General features: G+C 45.0%; 2 long non-coding RNA genes across 6 annotated transcripts in view; both read right to left on the bottom strand.

The window, feature by feature from the left end:
* The window catches only part of LOC144301880 (uncharacterized), a 99,407-nt gene extending 92,765 nt beyond the window's left edge, over positions 1–6,642 (bottom strand). For both annotated transcript variants that reach the window (XR_013368780.1, XR_013368781.1), the window contains exon 1: positions 6,529–6,642. This is a non-coding gene — a long non-coding RNA (uncharacterized LOC144301880). The remainder of the gene's footprint in view (positions 1–6,528) is intronic.
* Positions 6,643–13,768: 7,126 nt separating this feature from the next.
* The window catches only part of LOC144301877 (uncharacterized), a 31,276-nt gene continuing 26,522 nt past the window's right edge, over positions 13,769–18,522 (bottom strand). For all 4 annotated transcript variants that reach the window (XR_013368774.1, XR_013368775.1, XR_013368777.1 and 1 more), the window contains one exon: positions 13,769–17,568. This is a non-coding gene — a long non-coding RNA (uncharacterized LOC144301877). The remainder of the gene's footprint in view (positions 17,569–18,522) is intronic.

Raw genomic sequence — 18,522 nt, 5'->3', positions numbered from 1 at the left:
AAGAAAAAAAAAAAGCTATCAAACTAGGATTCTATATCCAGCAAAAGTCCTTCAGATAAAGGCAAAATAAAAATTTTTCAGGCATCAAACAAACAAACAAACCCTGAAATTACTCATCCCCTGTGGAGAAGCACTACGTGAAATACTAAAGGACATTTTTTTGAGTAAAGGAAAAATGTTCCCAGATGAAAGCACAAAACTTCAGAGAGGAATAAAGAACAGTGAAAAGAATAAATACACAGGAAAAGAGAAAAGGATATTTTCTGTTTGAAGCCAAAATAATAATAATAAGATCCTCTGAGCTTTATAACATATGCATAAAATTATACAACAAGACCCAAAAGTGCGGGATGGAGTAAATGGACTTATGCTGTTGTAAGATTACTATGCTATTAATGAAGAGATAAAAGTACCTAAAAGTACCAATTTAAGGGCACTGGGTGGCTCTGTCCATTAAGCATTTGAATCTTGATTTCCACTCAGCTCATGAACTCAGGGTTGTGAGATGGAGTCCCATGTATGACTTCATGCTGGGCATGGAGCCTGCTTAAGATTCTCTCTCCCTCTGCCCCTCTTCCCACCTCCCTCTCTTAAAAAAAAAAAATGTACCAATTTAAGGTCAAAGATAATAAGTCAGAGATGCATAATGAAATCTTTAGGCCAATGACTCCCCAAAGAAGTATAATCAAAAAGCTAAGTGAAGATGGGGTGCCTGGCTCAGTTGGAAGAGTATGTGACTCTCGATCTCAGGGGTTGTGAATTCAAGCATTACATTGCGTGTAGAGATTACTTAAGTGAGTAAATAAAAACTTAAAACAAAAAAAGCTAATGGATGATAAAATGGAATAGGAAAATACATGCTTAATTCTCAGCTCTGGTTTTTGATTTATTTCTTTAATTCTGTTAATTTCTATTTTGAAATTATGTTATCAAGGACTTTTGCTGGATATAAAATCCTAGTTTGATAGTTTTTTTCTTTCAGTGCTTTAAATTTATATAAATTTTAGAATCTTGGGTTTTTTGTTGAATTGACCTTTTTATCATAATGAAACATCTGCTTTCTCTCTACTAATACTTCTTGCCTCAAGTGTAGTTAATTATTAAGTCAGCCAATCAAAATTCTTTTTGCTAGTATTGTGTGGTATAACCTTTTCATACTCTACTTTCATCCTAATCTTGCCCTTATATTTGAGTTGCTCTCACTGGAAACATTATATGCCTGGGTCTCAACTCTTTTTATTCAGTCTGACTGCTTTATTCTTTTAATTGGAGTGTTTTACATGTACATTTCAACTAATTACCAATATAGTCACATTAAATCCTGCCATGTTGCTATTTGTTTTTTATTTTCCATCTGTTCTACTCCTTCATTCATTTTCTGCCTTTTTGAGGATTAATCACATATTTTACTATTCATTTTTCTCATCTATTAGTTTTTCATACTTTTATGTGCAGATTATTATGCATATACTGCATATATACATATATACCCACTACATATGCACCTGCACTAATTTATCTATTTATATACGTAAGTTTTGTGCACTTTTACTATCATTAAAAATGTTAACAAATACACTATCAGACAATTTATTAATGAGTGAAGATAATAATGCACAACAGGACCATATGGGGCTTATTCCAAGAATCCAAAGATGATTCAATATTATGGAAATCCACTTAATTCGAGGGAGAAAATTATGTCATCATCTTCATACATGTTCAAATAGAATGTGACAAAATTTGACAATTCATCCTTTATTTTTCAAGGGCAATAGCATGAGAATAAAAAGATATGTTTTAAATATATATCTGAACCTCAAAACCAAAAACACACTCAATCAAAACATACTAGTCTTTGCCCTTGCGTCAGGAATAAGACAAGTGTTTGCTCACTATTGCACTGTTATTTAATTTTGTATTAGAGGTACTAGCCAACACAACTAGAAAAAGAACACAATTGAAAGTATAAAAATTGAGCAAAATTAGGTACAACTACCACTCTTCGCAGGGGATTTGTATTATTCTTTGAAACCCCAAGAGAAATGTGTGAAAACTACTACAATCAATAAGAGAATACAGTAGGATAGTAGGATATGTAAAATTAATCTACAGAAGTCAATAGCTTTTGTTTATACAAACAAATCAGTTAGGCAATATAATGTAAGAAAATACTTCACTTACAATAAAAAAGATAAAATAATTAAAAGTAAGCCTCACAGGATACATACAAGACCTACATAATCTTTTAAACACTCATAAGTGAACCCCCTATCCCCCCCCAAAGAAAAGCAGAGAAAAAAAGTATAAGACTTGAATAGATTAGAAGACATATCATGTCCTGAGACAGGAAGACTTTGCCTTATGTCAGTTTCCCTTAACTTACAAGTGTTAATTTGCAAATATTATTCCAATAAAAATATAAAAAGAAATTTTTTTACTGATTCAAGGTAATTTCTTTAAGATCATTTATTTATGTATTCGTTTGAGAGAATGAGAGAGAGTGTACACAGAGGAAGAGGGAGAAGCAGGCTCCCTACTGGGCAGGATGCCCAATTTTGAGCTTGATTCCAGGACCCTGAGATCATGACCTGAGATGAAGTCAGATGCTTAGCCAACTGAACATACAGGTGCCTTGATAAACATTTTATATATATAGACTTCATATCTATGTTAGAATAAATCCCAACTGCATATACTTTAAATATTAAAATTTAAAACACATCAAACAAAGACAAAAAGGGGAGATAAGAAAGTCTTGCTAACCATGACTCAGAATCTAGAAGCCATGAAACAAATGGTTGACAATTTCAACTACATGAAAATCAAAAACTTCCGCACAGCAGAAAGCAAGCAAATTTTTAAAAACACCCTAAGCAAACCCGTAAGTAAATGACAAAGTGAGAACTATGTGCAACTCATATCACAGAGGGTTTATTTCCCCAGTACGTAAAGAGCTCCTGCAAGCCGATGAGACAAAGACCAATGGGTGTGGATATGAACAGTTTGCAGGAAATACAGTTGGTCCCTAAACATGTGAAAATAGGCTCTGTGTCAATCATAACAAGAATTATACACATTAAAACCATATTGATTTTTAAAAAATGTATCAGAATGGCAAAAATCCAAAAACTTGAAAATACACTGTTGGGGAGCTCTGGAGACACAGGCACTCTCTCTCCTGAGCTGTTCCTGGGAGCAGAGGTTGGTATACCCCCTGTAGAGGGTAATCTGGCAACAGCTGTCCACATTAGAGATGCACTTACCCTTTGACTCAGCCATTTTACTTCTAGGAATTTACCTTCTGCATACACATAATCATGCGCAACGTGAACTAGGAAGTTATCCATGGCAGCACTGTGTGAAGGCAAAAGACAACTTAAATGTCCATATAGAGGACAAATGTGTTGGGGCACATTTTGTTTAGTAAGCAAGCATCAGTTAAGAAGAAAAATGATGTGCTCTATGTACCACAATGGAAAGATCTCTAGGGCAGAGTTAACTGAAAAAAATAAGGTACAGAACAGCAGGTGGCAGGGCACCTGGGTGGCTCAGTGGTTGAGTGTCTGCCTCTAGCTCAGGTTGTGATCCCGGGGTCCTGAGATAGAGGCCCACATTAGACTCTACAGGGAGCCTGCTTCTCCCTCTGCTTATGTCTCTGCCTCTCTCTGTGTGTCTCTTACAAATAAATAAAATCCTTAAAAACAATAAAAGAACAGCAGCTCTTATACTAATGGAGCAAGTAGAAAGAGTTGGAAAGGGGAGAAGCATATATATTCAATTTGCTTGTATGTGTAAAAAATAGAGAAAAAGAAAGATCTAGAGATAAACAAATTAAGAACAGTGGCTACCTTTTTGAGGTGAGGGATGAGAAATGAGCTGATGGGAAAGGGTACTTTCCACTGTGTCAAGTTTTGTATTTGTTAGTTTTTTGAATCATATGATATATTTCCTACTCAAAATGTGAAATAAATAAATGCTTAGCTATGAGAAGGAAGCATGGGGCAATGCCCCCTCTCTTTCCCTCCCCTGTCACCAGAGCAGCCTGGCTCCCACTGGGCTGAGCTTAGCAACAAGCATGTGTGGCTGTCTTGGTTGCACAGAGCCGGGGTGGGTGAGTCCCTGCAAGTCTGAGGACTTGCTCAGGCCTGTTCAGGGAGGTCAAGGGTGATTCTAGAGCTGGAAGCCCAGTGCTAGGAGACTCTGAGGTGAGGATTCTGATTTCAGAAAGGAGCCTTAGGCCCCTGTGTGAGGAAGCCGGTTCCTGGGTGGCCTCTGAGGGGCCACCACTGCTGCATTCTAGAGCTGCTGAGAGTCAGCCCTGGGCCAGCTGGCCAGGCCTGCAAAGGGCTCTGAGTGGCACGGCACTGTGGGGTTTTCTGAACCAATTTCATCAAACTTCTCTCTCCCTGATCACCCTCTCTGCCTGGTGAGACACCTCGGAACAGGATTACAAAATCAAAGGAGAGTCAGAGACCTGGAAAGGAAACTAGCCTGTCAGAGGAAGCCACCTCCCCCCAGGAGCTGACCCCAGGACCCTGGGCTGGCCCAGGAAAGGAGTGAGGCTGAGGCCTGGACACCTGATTGATTTTGTGATTTCTCCAGGGGAAACATTCCATCCAGCAACCACCAAGGTCATTTCCTTCTTCACGAGGCCTTTCATCACTGCGTGGCTGGAGGACCATCCACAGCAGCCCCAGCCGTGGTCTGGAAACACTGGCTGGGTGCCTGGGAGTGGCTGCCAGAAGCTGAAGGCCACCCCAACCTGAGAGGAGACAATTAGCCACAAAACTTTCTCTGCTTCACTTCAGGCACTCCCTTGATCCACAGTCACTGAGCACCTGCTAGGTTCCCTTCACAATCCAGGGTACCTCTGGGGTTCCCAAAGCTTGCAGTTTCTTCCTCCTTTTGGGGCCCATCTGCACAACTCAGCAAGTGTGAGGAACTCTTTTGTATCAGTCACTAACTACTTTTTGCCACTCAACTTTATTCCAGACAAAACCACAGGCTCCCACGGAGCAAGGGTCTGATTTAAATTCCCTTGTGTTCTCCAGAGCCCCCAGCATACACTCGAACACATAGCAAGGCTTTCGGTTAAGGCTCACTGCTTGCTCTCCAGTCTCCAAGCTAGAAATGGAGCTGCTTTACAGTCTCTGAAGACCCAAGGGGAAATCTTCAGCAGAGCTGTCCACTGCCTGTCTGAACACTCACCTCATCCCCATCACCCACTCGTCCTCCTCCTCCCAGGACAGTGCCTGCCTTCTGTTTGCTCCAGCTGGGAGGGTCACAGTCCCAATTCCCGTTGTTGAATCACTGGCTCTCCTGCACACACACACACACACACACACACACACACATACACCTGGAATGTTCTTCCCCCAGAAATCCATGGGGCTTACCCCCTTTGCCTCTTTGTCAGGTTTCTGCTCAAAGATGAACATTTCAGTGAGCTCTTCTCTACTCACCCAATTCAAAGTCACTCCCCAGGGCACCTGGGTAGCTCAGGGGGTTAAGCATCTGACTCTTAATTTCAGCTCAGGTCATGATCTCAGGGTAGTGAGATCAACCCTCACATGGGACTCCGAGCTCAGCAAGGAGTCCACTTCAGACTATCCCTCTGCCCCTGCCCAATCCTCCCCACCACATGCATGTGCACATGTGCACTCTTTATCCAAAAATAAAATAATAATAAAATAAAATCACTCCCCTACTTTCTATGTCCCTACCCCTCTTTCCTGCTAGCCACTGATCACCACCTCAAATAGTCTATAACTTTATCTGTTTTATGACCTGTCTTTCCCATCACAATCTGAGTTTCCCAAGAGCAGATATAGCTGTTTCTTTCAGGGTTGTCTCCCCAGGCATAGAACAATGCCCATAAAATGTTAGGTGCTCAGTAAATATTTACTGAATACATTAATATAGACACTGCTCTATTAGTTTAGCCATGGCTCTCTGTCACAGTTGGTTCAACTAAAAAGACATAGATTATATATTGTTTGCATACGTGGGTAAAAACTTCCACATATTTCTCCACGAGCAGTTTCACAGATATCATTTCATTTTAGTTTAGTTTCAGGAATTGTTATTCTCCTGATTTTACAGAGGTGAAAACTCATTAAAGTCAGATTTTCCAGGACCTCTAGCTGGCCCCTAGCGGAACTGGGGCATCCACCTTTTCTATCTCCCTATGTTTGGCTTGGTTCACCCATCTCAGGCTTTTGGAAGGGGGGTGGCCCCTTCTTTCTGTTCCCTGGATCTTCCTGAAGCTTCATACTCTCCTTTAGGAAGAAAAACCTGTATTTTCCCCCTTTCCTTCCTCGCAGATAGCTCAGGGCGCATGGTCCCCCTCCCCCGCTTCCAATCCCAGAAGAAGCCATTGTGATTGTCTTTTGGCAGAACCAGCTCTCCCGCAAGGTTGCATTCTAATTTTTGGACTCTGTTCACTAGGTCGGTCCTTTCACATTGCAAGGAGCAGAAACAGGCCCGGATCCCCCCGAATAACGTGGATTTAATGCAATAATTCACCTGGAGTAAAGACAGATAGGGATCTGGTAACACAGCCCAGCTTCGTGGAAATGCAGCCGGCTGCCCAGCAGCCTCACTCCAGGGCTGGAACACAGGCTCCCCAGCGCCTCCCCCTTCTCTGTCTGGCCAACTCCTCTCCTCCTATCTGGGATCTGCATCTCCTCCTCCTCCTCCTCCTCCTCCTCCTCCTCCTCCTCCTCCTCCTCCTCCTCCTCCTCCTCCTCCTCCGCACTGGCAGCTGAGCAAGATGTCCCTTCTTTGTGGCCTTGGAATTGTCTGTGCGGCTCTGGGCGATGGCACTGATCTTACTGCCTGGGGTCCTGGGTGCCCTCTCCATCTCCCTCCACACCTTCGTTAGAAATACACCTTCGCTAACTCCTCATCTTTCGCTCTCTAGGACCCACCGGCCACTTCTCAAAAAGGTCGCCAGAGTCCTCGGAAGGAGAGATCTAGAAAGGTGGCCAGTTCATTCATTCTCCCTACACGCACTGAGTTGCAAAGCCCGGTGCGGGAACTTGGAGGAGAAACCCAGGCAGGACTTAACAGCTTGCTTGTGCCAGACGGGAGCTGAGGACCGTGCTCTCCTCTCTCTCTCTCTCTCTCTCTCTCTCTCTCTCTCTCTCTCTCTCTCTCCCCGCCCCCCACCCCCCGTCACGCGCGGGCATCGCCAGCTTTTCGTGCATTTGCAGAATTGAAAGCTTTTCTTGCAGAGAGGTGGGGAGAACAAGGGGGGGGAAAAAGCCACCAGCTTGTTGCGCGGCGGCTCGGGTGAAGCGCCTGGCAGCGGGGCCGCGCAGCTCAGGGACCCGGCGTGGGGACCGGCTCGGGGACCGCAGCGGAATGCGGAGCGCACGACGCCGCCAGGGGCCGCCGCAGCCGCCGCGGGCGCATGGAAATTTCCACCGGCCTGCAGAGCTTGCACAATCGCGTCTCATTGGCCGAGCGGGGGTGTCTGTCCCGCGTGGGGACGGCGATTAGATTAGCCAGGGAGCCCTCCTCAGTGGGCTTGGCAGGGTTCTGATTAATCAGGCCAGCGGGGCCAGGGACGGGAGGCCGGGCAGTGGGGCGGGAGGGGGGGGGGGAGCCAGGAGGAGCCCAAGCCTGTTATCAAAGCCAGCTCAGTGAAGCCTTTGGATGTCACCTTTCGACACAGAAAATGTTCCAGTGAGCCGGGAACGGTCAGGGGTAGACACGAGAATTTGCCTCTTCATAAGAAAATTCCCCTAGAAACCACAGGAAAATAAGATTCCGGGTGCTTAAATCCTGCTGCCTGCGCCCCCCTCCAGCTCTCCCTCCATTCCCCACCCCCTTCCCTTCCCTTTAAAGTCTTCCTTCCAGACCCTGGTGTTGAAGCCTTTGAGCATGCAATGGCCTGTCCCCAGGGTCAATCAAGAAATGCAGACAGTGAAAGACAATCAGAAAAAGGGAGAGGAGACCTCTCAGGGCTCTTGGAGAATCAGCATGAACTCGCCACACTGGCATAAAAACATGCAGCAAGATGTGAGAAGAACATCACTGTGCTCAAATAGACTGTTGGCTTAATGGAATTTATGTGTGAGCTGGGCATGTTGACTTATGATTAAAAATACTACCCTTGTTTTGTTTGCTTCCGAAGTTTCTGGCATTAGGAAGCTCCTTTCTGGAACTTATCGCTAAATCTGCCACAAAGCCAAGCTCTGGCTCTGGATGAATGTTTGGTGAGTGAATGAATGATGTTCCCTGCAGTCTGCAGGTGTGTCCTCACCTGCAGACAGCAGTGTGAGCTTCTGGGTCCTAGCGCTGGTTCTGTCATCTGCAGTCACCTGACCTTGGACAATTCATCATTTCGTTCAGCCTCAGATTCCCTGCTTTGAGAATGGCACAGGTCGGTTCCTCAAGAAGTAAAGAAATGACCACATGACCCAAATCCACTACCAGGTATACACCTAGAAGAACTTGGAAACAGGTGCTCAAAACAGATACTCAGTACACAACTGTTCATAGCAGCGCTATTCACCATAGCCCAATGGTGGAGGAACCCCAAGTGGCCATCCAAGATGAACAGATACATAAACAGAATGTGGGTATGCATACCACAGAATATTACTCAGCCATAAAAAAGAACAGTACTAGGAAAAAAAAAAGGAACAGTACTGAAACATCCTACAACATGGATGAACCTCAAAAGCATGATCCTAGGTGAAAGAAGGCAGACACAAAAGGCCACATGTTGTAGGATTCCATTTATATGACGTATTCAGTAGAGATGAATCTATAGACACAGGAAGTGGTTGGTGGTTTCCAGGGGCTGGGGTGTAACCAGCTTAAATGAATACGGGCTTTCTCTTGGGGGTGATGAAAATGTTTTGGAAAGAAACAGAGGTGGTGGTTACATGACAGTGTGGATGTACTAAATGCTGCTGAAATGCTCACTTTCAAATGGCTAATTTTAGGTCGTATGAATTTTGCCTCAATTTAAAAACTGTAATGGGACTAATAATAAAATTACCCAGCCGAGGGTTAGGTGTGATATCTGCACAGAAACGTCTGAGCAAGTTCAACATCTTATTCTTTGATGCCCTCTGTGTTATTCCTTGGGCCACATATTGGTGAGGACAGGGGGCTTTGTGATGTCAACCTACACCCCAGCACCAGGGAGCTCCACCATGGTCTGTCCTTGCAGACAGAAGGTGAGGGATGGTAAAAACCACCAAAAATGCTGAATGGTAGGATTAGAAGTTTTAAAAATGTTGGTGCAGGCTCCCCAGAGGACTCACTCGCTCAGACAGGGATCCAGGTGGCCTGAGTTGCCATCTTCCACCTTCCTTTCACGTGGGGCCTCAGGCTTCAGGCTCCTGCCAGGAGTCAATTTGCTCATCTCAACAGTTGGGTTTATTGAGGCACCTACTTCGTTGGGCTGCTGTCAGAATTAAGCTAAGTGATGCATGTGCTAGAAACAGAGTCTGAGCTCAAAAAATGTTAGCTGATGTAATTAAGCAAAAGATAAATGACCAATAAAAAACACTGGGTGGGGGGCACCTGAGTGGCTCAGTCAGTTAAGCATCTGCCTTCAGCTCAGGTCATGATCTTGGGGTCCTGGGAGTGGAGTTGGGCTCTCTGAGCAGCGGGCAGTCTGCTTCTCCCTCTCCCTCTGTGCTCTCTTTCTCTCTCTCTCTCTTGCTCTCTCTCCAGTAAATAAATAAGATCTTAAAAAAAAAAAAAAAAAAAACAAACACTAGCTGGTTTGGGCTCTGTTGGGGACTGGTGAGGTGAGGAAGACAAGGGGCCAGTTTGAGCATTAAAACAAAAAGGGAGGGACGCCTGGGTGGCTCAGGGGTTGAGCCTCTGCCTTTGGCTCAGGTCATGATCCCGGGGTCCTGGGATCGAGTCCCACATCAGGCTCCCTGCGGGGAGCCTGCTTCTCCCTCTGCCTATGTCACTGCCTCTCTCTGTGTCTCTCATGAATAAATAAATAAATCTTAAAAAAAAATAAAACATAAAGGGAGACACCTCAAAGTTGTTCTTCTTGAAGTTGTTTTAAGCAAGATGCTGCACTGCAGGGTGGGGATTGAGAAAGTTGGGAGACAGAACAATGACAAGAAGGGACAGAACTTCAAAGGGAATGTTCTGAAAATAAAGGAAAGAAAATGTGTCAGGTGCTGGGAGTGGCTCAGACGTGGGGATGACACAAATTCAGGAGTCTCCACAGGGCATGGGCTGAGCCTTCTTTCGTTGTCACAGGGAAAGGGGGACTGCAATTTCGTCCCCTGCAACGGGGCATTTGGAGAGTCCAGCTCTCAAATCAGAATCCTCTGTGCTTGGCGACTCCCTCAGAGGCAAAGCACTAATGAACTAAAGTCAGCAGAGACCCACCTGGCAGGCGCCCTTGAACCCCTGGTCTTGTTCCCACCAGAGTTGAAAGTCCTGTTATAAGAGGAATCTTTGTGCAAATCATCCTGGAGCCAACAGTCTTTAGCAGCAAAAGGGAGGGCCACACGGTGCAGCATTTAATGGAACGAGGATGTTTTATGGTTTCCTATGGTGACCTGACTCAGCTTCTGTAATAACCACCTTTCTAATGGTCCCCTTTTCGTCACTGTAACTGGAGCCACCCCCCCCCCCCCACTCCCAAGCCATGTGCCAGTGTTCATGCCAGGGGTACCCCACGTGAAGCTCTGGCCTCTGGTACACTCCCTGCAATGTCAGCCTGTGACCGCCCCCCGCCCAAGCCTGGTTCCCACTGGCTGCAGGGCAGAGAGCCCAGTGAACTGACACTCTAGAAAGAACAGGTTGCCACACTCCAGAAGTGTTGGATGTTTGGGCTTTGTTGGAAAGCAAAGTGTCTTCAGATCTATCTAGTCAAAGATAGAGATAACAAGGGTATCAAATCAATCCCTTGTACATCCTAAACTTACCTAGCTATACGTGACTTACATTCTCCAAAAGCTGGAAAAAAGATATAGACACACACACGTTATTTACAGTATATAGATATTGAGATTTTATGAAAAATTGAATATAAAAAAGGGAAGTGTCTTCTACTAGAAATCACTCGAAACCACAATTTTACAATGATGTGTATGCCTATGGCTATCTCCCCTTCCCAGTACTCTGCCTCCCTCCCCTCCCATCAGCGCCTGCCTCCACCCCTCTGACATTGCCACAGGTAAAATACTTTGCCTTGGATGGCAAGAAACTCACAGTTAAATGTAGTAAGCAATTATGTTAGGTGTATTCAGTGATTAGCTGATTTCAAGTGCATCTTCATTTTTTTAATACAAGTAACACATGTTTATTGTAGAAATTTTAAAAACACAAATAAGGGGGAAAAATGGAACCTTTTGGCACCCTCAATCTTGCCACTCAGAAATTACTATTAAAAGTTTTGATTCTAGGGCACCTGAGTGGCTCAGTTGGTTAAGCATCTGCCTTCGGCTCAGGTTATGATCCCAGGGTCCTAGGATGGAGCCCCGCATCGGGCTCCCTGCTCAGCGAGGAGTCTGCTTTTCCCTCTCCCTCTACCCCTCGCCCTGCTCATTCTCTCTTAAATAAATAAATTAGATCTTAAAAATTTTTTTAAATTCCTATTTACATTGCTTTGAGAATACATGTGCACATGTATACACACATGCACATCCACGTACACACACATGCACACAGGGAATCAGCTCAGGCTGATGAACAGGCCCCCTGCCCCCGCCATGAGCTCATTTGTGGGGTTAGAGAGAACTGGGAGGTCAATGCTAAATGCATGTAGGCATGGGGCCAGGTAGAAAATGAGGAGGTCTGCATGACTCCTGACATGGCCTCCGGTTCCCAGTCCACCCCTGAGCCACAGCTCAACCCCGTGGAACAGCGCGGGGTTCACCTTCCTCATTCTTTGCAGAAATGGCATGGGGCCAAGGCAGATGTTTGCAGCAAAGTGGGTGAGAGGTGGACATCTGGAGCAGACCTTCCCAAGGCACCAGCAGCTAAAGCAAGGATGGGACTGTCCACATACACCTCTGCAGGTGATGGAAACCAAGAGGCCAGAGAGAGAATATGGGGTGCTTGTGGTCCTAACAGGTGGGAAACACCCCTAAGGCTCCTCAGAGATAGCTGGCGGGGGGGACTGCAGAGGCAGGTGCTACCCTGTGAAGAATGAGGGCCCCCAAGTAGGGGAATTTGAGTAATTACAATCAATGTGACTTTGTTTTTTTTCAAAAACAGGGGATGACTGAGAAAATTAGTGATCGATATATCACTATATATACCTTTTATGTTCTTAATATAAAATTGGATCATATCATCATTTGATTAATCAACTGTTTTCTTTCCTTAACGAGATCTTATATTTTTCACATGGTAACAAGATAACTACAACAATCGTTTTCAAACTGTGCTCTAGAGTTTTACCAGATTCTAGAAACCACTGAGGGGGCTTTGAGATCCCCACAGAGGAGAGAGCAAATTTTGCAGGTGGAAGATTATGAGTTCCCACCTTCAACTCACTCAAGATAGTCTACTTTTATGTACTTAGATTGTATGAAAGGCTGAGTGTTAATAAGAGGAGGTGCCCACTACTAGAAATAATTTGAAACTACAGTTCTACACAATTTTTTAAAAGATTTTTTAATTATTCATTTGAGAGACAGAGAGAGCATGTGAGTGAGAACTCGAGCAGGGGGAGGGTCAGAGAGAGAGTGAGAAGCAGACACTCTACCGAGTAGGGTGCCCAACGCGGGGCTCAATCCCAGGATCCCAGGATCATAATCTAAGCCTGAACCTAAGGCAGACCCTTAACCAACTGAGATATCAATACTCCCCTCTACATAGTTTTTAAAAAGCTTTTTACCATTTCATTGTGGGGGTAAATGATAATGTATTGATCAAGCCTCTATTTTTGGACATGTAGACTGCATATAAGTTAGGAGTTGTGTTCAAATGCAAATATCACACTCCTGAGAGAGAGCGATTTCAATTAGGATCTTGTTTTTCTCATATTATGAAAAGTCTGGAAGCAAGCAGTGCTGACATCAGGTTAGTGAGTAATGGACCTCCAGCACCCCATCGGAGTTCCAGACAAAATAAAGGGGAGAGAGGAACAGAGGTCACAGGTCAGAAGGGGCTGGTAACGGAGTGGATTCACTTCATGAACAGTTCACCTGGAGATGAGATGCCTCCCAATGACAAACCCACCCCTATATGCAAAGAGTCCAGAAAATGTTTTCTAAGCACATTGCGCCCCCCACCCTCAAAAAAACTGGGGTTCTGTTGGCAAGGAAGAAGATTAGAAAAACAACTAAGACATTGTCCGAAAATCCTTTCACCATATCCTTGAAGCTATAGCACCACTTAAATTTTAACTTAAGTCATAGAAATGAAATTATTCCTTTAAAGATCTATGCCACTGTACTAATTCTCACTAGCAGTATCAAACAAAAAAGTATCTCTTTAACAAAAATATCAGCATAATCTCTTTATTTTTATTCTTTGTTATTTTATTATTATTTTTTAAAGATTTTATTTACTTGAGAGACAGAGAGAAGGAGCAGGGGAGGGGCAGAGGGAGAGGGAGCCCCACGCGGGGCTCATCCCAGGACCCCAGGATCATGACCTTAACTGAAGGCAGATCTTAACCTACTGAGCCACCCAGGTGCCCCTCTATGCAACTTTAATAAGCAAATTTTTTCATAACTGTTTTTCCCTGTTTGAAAATGTTTTTTAAATACAGAAGTCTTGTTTTGATTCCTATCAACGTGACATGAATGCTCCAGAGCAGTGTTTTTTAAATTTTAATATATGCATAAATTCCCTGGGTCCTTCTTAAAGTGCAGATTCTGATGCCACAGGTCAGCTGGGAATCTGCATTTCTAAGAAGCTCCCAAATGACACAGGTGCTGCATCCACAGACCTGCTGTGATAGTGAGTTCCCAGCTGCCCCTACCAGCACATGGCCATTAGAAGACAGAACACACTTGGATCGGTGAGTGAGAACAGCTACCTTCTCGAAGAGCACCTCTGAACCAGGGTCAGACCAGCAAACATCTCCAGTGAGGATTTGGTCCAGAAGCCAAATCTCTCATCCATATGTTCTTGCAGAGGGAGTAAAAGAGTTCTGCTCAGTTCAGCACAGGGTTTCAGATGGAGCTGAGAGGCCCCTGCAAAAAAAAATGAGTGCCTTTGCACGGGTTAAAGTTGGGGATCCGGAAGGGAAAGATCAGAAAGGCAAGCACCTCTGCAGCTCTTGTCCAAACAAGAGACCAAGAGATTTGGAGCGGCCCCTGAACCCCTGGGAAAAGTGGTGGGATCAATTGCTCAAGTAAGTACTAATTCGGGTTTGGCTCCCTTATTCCCCACCCACACCAATTTCCACCGGGCAGCCAAGCTTCACACTTCCTTGCCTTAGGGATCTGAGCCAGCTGAAAGGATTCCTGCTTTTGTAAAAGCTAAATCCCTGGATGAGATTATGCCAAGGGCCTGGAAGACGAGGGAGAAGGGGGAGGAAGGAGGGAGGCAGTAAGAGCCCAGAGGCGCCTAGGGAGGTAGCCCACCAGCATCCCTACCCAGATTCCCGTTCCCACGGCTGCAGTTGAACCACAGGGTCTGAGGGCTGGGTGCCCAGGCGGCAGGAGGGTGGGAAGCAGGGGGATTGCCTTCTGGGGTTTGGGGGATTACCTCTGCTGATATGCCTTATCTTAAAGCCGATTTTGCCTGATCTTAATTTAAGGTCACCACACCAGCTTTCTATGTTTTGAGTTGGCAGAGTACATCTTTTCCCATCCTTTCCTGTTTGCCTGTCTGTGCCAGTATATTTAAAGTATGTCTCCAGTAAACCTTTCTGTCATCATCACGTAGGGCTGTGCCTACCAACAAGTAGGGGGTGCGGCATTTGTAGGGTTTAGGAAGTCCCCAAGGGTCATGAGAAGAAAAGCTTTCTAACACTACTAATAGAAATTAAGTACCTTTTTAATCAATGGGAAACCAGAATACGGGTGAGTACAGTGCCGCAGATTAGAAGTTGAGGCCACAGGACTGCAGCTCCCATGGTTACAGGATACCCTGCATGCCCAGACAGGTGACCACCGTGAGGGCCTCTCAACCGGGAAGAGGGTTTGAGAGTGTGTGTGCATGTGTCCACCTGCCAGGTACACTCAGTCCATGCAATGCCCGTTTCCCTATCAACGGGGCTCACAACAGTGACACAAACCTCCTCCAGGAGCACAAACATACTCGGGTGGCCCTTAACCGACGCCTAACATGGGGCAGCACCACCCACAGAGACAGAGACTGGGAGATCCCCGAGGACATGGCCAAGAGACAGCTTTCCCTTTTCTAATTCAGGAGGTCCAGCCCTGGCTGTCCCTTAGAGGCACCCACCTGAGTTTTTGTTTTTTTTTTAATGTTGATCATGCCCAGGATCCATCCCCACATGATTCTGTGATATTGATCTGGGGTGGAGCTAGGTGTATTTCTTTTAGGAGGTTTCAACGTGAATCAATATTTGTGAAGGCTACCTAAGTAAATCTAAAGTGCAATCAGATCCTCTTGCAGGCTGGAAGTATCTCAGAAGGGAACCAGGTAGAAAGCCGGTGTTATCCTACAGGCAGGTATACATGTTATTCTGTGGCATCACCAATGACACCAGGCTGGCTGCTAAGGACAGCTCTGTTGAGAGGGAATGTGACCAGGCCGTGTCAGCACCCATCAAACACACCCGGCCCGCTCGTGAGCAGCACCCGATACTGGGGCACCCAGCAGAGGGGAGGTCCATGGCTACAAAACACAGAACAGGAGCCCTGCTTGCTCCTCCACAAATAATTAGGCCTAAACTGTAGCATTACGTGATATCTATCTCCAAGGTCAATGCGAATGAATAGATCTCTTTGCTGGGTTTCTTCCCTCAAAGCAAAGGTTTCAACCATCTCCCTTTTCTTCCTCAATTCAGGATACATTGTCCAGCACGTCTGAGCCACTCTGAAAACAAGCCAGTGTGGGTATAATGGAAATAAAGCCATTTCCATGAGAAATGGCGTTTCTTGTTTAATCCCACTTGCAAGAGCTTACTCAACCGGAGAGGGGAAAAAAAAAAAAAAAAAAAAAGCAGTGTTTTTCAAAGTATGAAAAACTACCCATTATCCATTAGAGAGAAGCCAGTGCAAGTCAGAAGCTTTTGGCTTGAGGAAGAACTAGTGAATTTGAGGCTCATTTTTTAAATGGAAAATGCTCTTTTTTTTTTTTTTTCTTTGCCACTCACAACAACTAGTGCACCGTGTGAAGCCCAAACCAAACCTTTTGAAAATAGTATTGTTCTAGGGCTAGGGGGTTGGGAGAGAGGGAGAAGGTTTTCAGTTAAAGGATGAGAATGATTACCCTTTGACCAAACTGGATTCCACCTACTGACCCCAAGGTCCCCAGGTGGGAACTTGGGGTTTTTAGATTTTATTCATTAAAACCAAAGCTCCCTGCTTACAAGCACCACCTCCTGCCCCATCTTTGCAGGATCAGTCCCAGCCTTTCCTTCCCAGCCAGCCTTCTCGGCCCCCAGCTTCTCAGCTCCCACAGAAACAGAGGGAGGTGTGCGTGGGAGTTGTGTGCCTCAAGTGGATGCACCATTCCCCCGTCACCCCCAGCCACTTTCAACAGAAAAAAAGCTCAGGGTGGGAAGCTGGAGAGCAGGGAGGTTCAGAGGATGCTGCAAGGGTCCTGAGGCTGCTAAAGCCCAGCATAGAATTCCCCTCTGCTGCTTAGACACAGCAGTAGAAAGGCACAGACATGTCCTCCTGAGTTTCTGACCACTCGGTACAAGCAGTTGAAGATGTTAGTGGATCACCAGTCTCCCTTGGCTTTGAGTGGACAGTCAGGACACACCTTCAGTGTTTACTAGCTCACCTGTTGTCCTGGACTGCCACAGTGGATACTGTAAAAGCAAGAGGCAGGGGGTGGGGTGAGAGTAGAGAACCTGATTTCTTCTTAACCCTGAGGCTGGGGTGGCTTTATAAAAGACAAAGCCTTGAAAAGTAAACACCTAGGATAAGTGTCAATAGTCTTGACACAGTGAATGGCCTTGGAGTTTACATGAGCTAACAAAGATAAAAGATTTTTGCACAAAAATTCCACTAGCCAGATATCCTTGTCCAGCTCAGCACCCAATTGTTCAGAGGTAATTGTACCCTCAGGGATCCATTCCCTATATTCACTGTTTCCAGGTGGGAACTTGCAAGGTTCCCAATTCTTTACTTCGTTGGTTTTTTTGGCTGGAATTTACAATATGGAATTTGAAGAACAAACAAAATAGCAGTGGTTCCTCTGTCACCCGATACTCCAGGCAGAGTTTTCTGCGAGAAGGTCTGGAAAAACCTAACGATGCCAACTGTGGCTGCTCTGTGGATGCCTTGGGGAAGAAGTGCTGAATAAGAAATGCGTGGACCTTGATTTTGCTCTTTGTCCTGAATTCAGGTGTGTATATGTGTGTGCATATATGTGTACAGGTACACGTGCATGGATAAAATGAACATGTTCTAGGTTTTTCCTCGTCTGGCAAGCAGCGATGATCCATCACCTCCACCTCCACAGGATTGCCTGGCAAATTCAATAAGAAAAGTTTGTATTAGGGTTCTTTGGAGAAATAGAACCAATAGGGTAAATAGAGATAGACAGATAGACGGAAACAGAGATATTATAAGGGACTGGCTTGTGTCATTATGTAAGCTGACAAGTCCTAAGATCTGCAGGGTGAGTTGGCAAGCTAGACACTCAGGGGAGCCAATGGTGTATTTTCAGTCCAACTCCAAAGGCCTGAGAACCAGGAGAACCAGGTGTGAAGTTCTAACCCAATGCCAGTAGGCTCAACACCCCAGAAGAGCTGATATTTCTTCGGTTCAAGTTCAAGCAGAAGAAAGCCAATGTCCCAGCTCAATAGGACAGGCAAGAGAAGTACCTCTTACTCAGGGGAGAATCAGTATTTTTGTTCTGTTAAGGCCTTCAACTGATTGGATGAGGTCCACACACACACTACAAGGTCCGGGGGTCTGCTTTACTCAGTCTACCAATTTAAATGTTAATCTCATCCCCAAACATCCTCCATGAAAACAGAATAATGCTTGACCAACATCTGGGCACCTCATGGGCCAGTCAACTTGACATACAAAACAATGGAGTAGGAGACAGCATTGAGCCCTGGATAGAACACCATTTCTGGAGCCCAGTGGCCAGAAATCAAGGTTGAGCTTTTATTTACTGGTTGTGTGATGTGTAGGTTACTCTGTCTCTCTGGCGCTGCCTCTGTTGCCCCTTCAGTAAGATAAGGATAACAAAGAAGTCAGTATATGTAAACATATGACACACAGGCACTAAAGCATTAGTTGTTTCGGATGTGAAAAGTACTTTTTAAAGCTTCAGTTGGCCCTTTGCATTAAATGTACATTGGTATTTAAGGCAAAAGAGACACAAGACATAGAAAATATAGAACAGAAAAAGAGAAGCATTAATACCAAGAAAGAAAAACAATGGGCCAGAGAACGACACAGATCTATT

This window comes from Canis aureus, chromosome 30 (genome assembly GCF_053574225.1).
Source record: "Canis aureus isolate CA01 chromosome 30, VMU_Caureus_v.1.0, whole genome shotgun sequence".
Classification (NCBI taxonomy): Eukaryota; Metazoa; Chordata; class Mammalia; order Carnivora; family Canidae; genus Canis; species Canis aureus.
The sequence above is the reverse complement of the archived record's forward strand: the minus strand, read 5'-3'. Positions and strand labels throughout refer to the sequence as shown.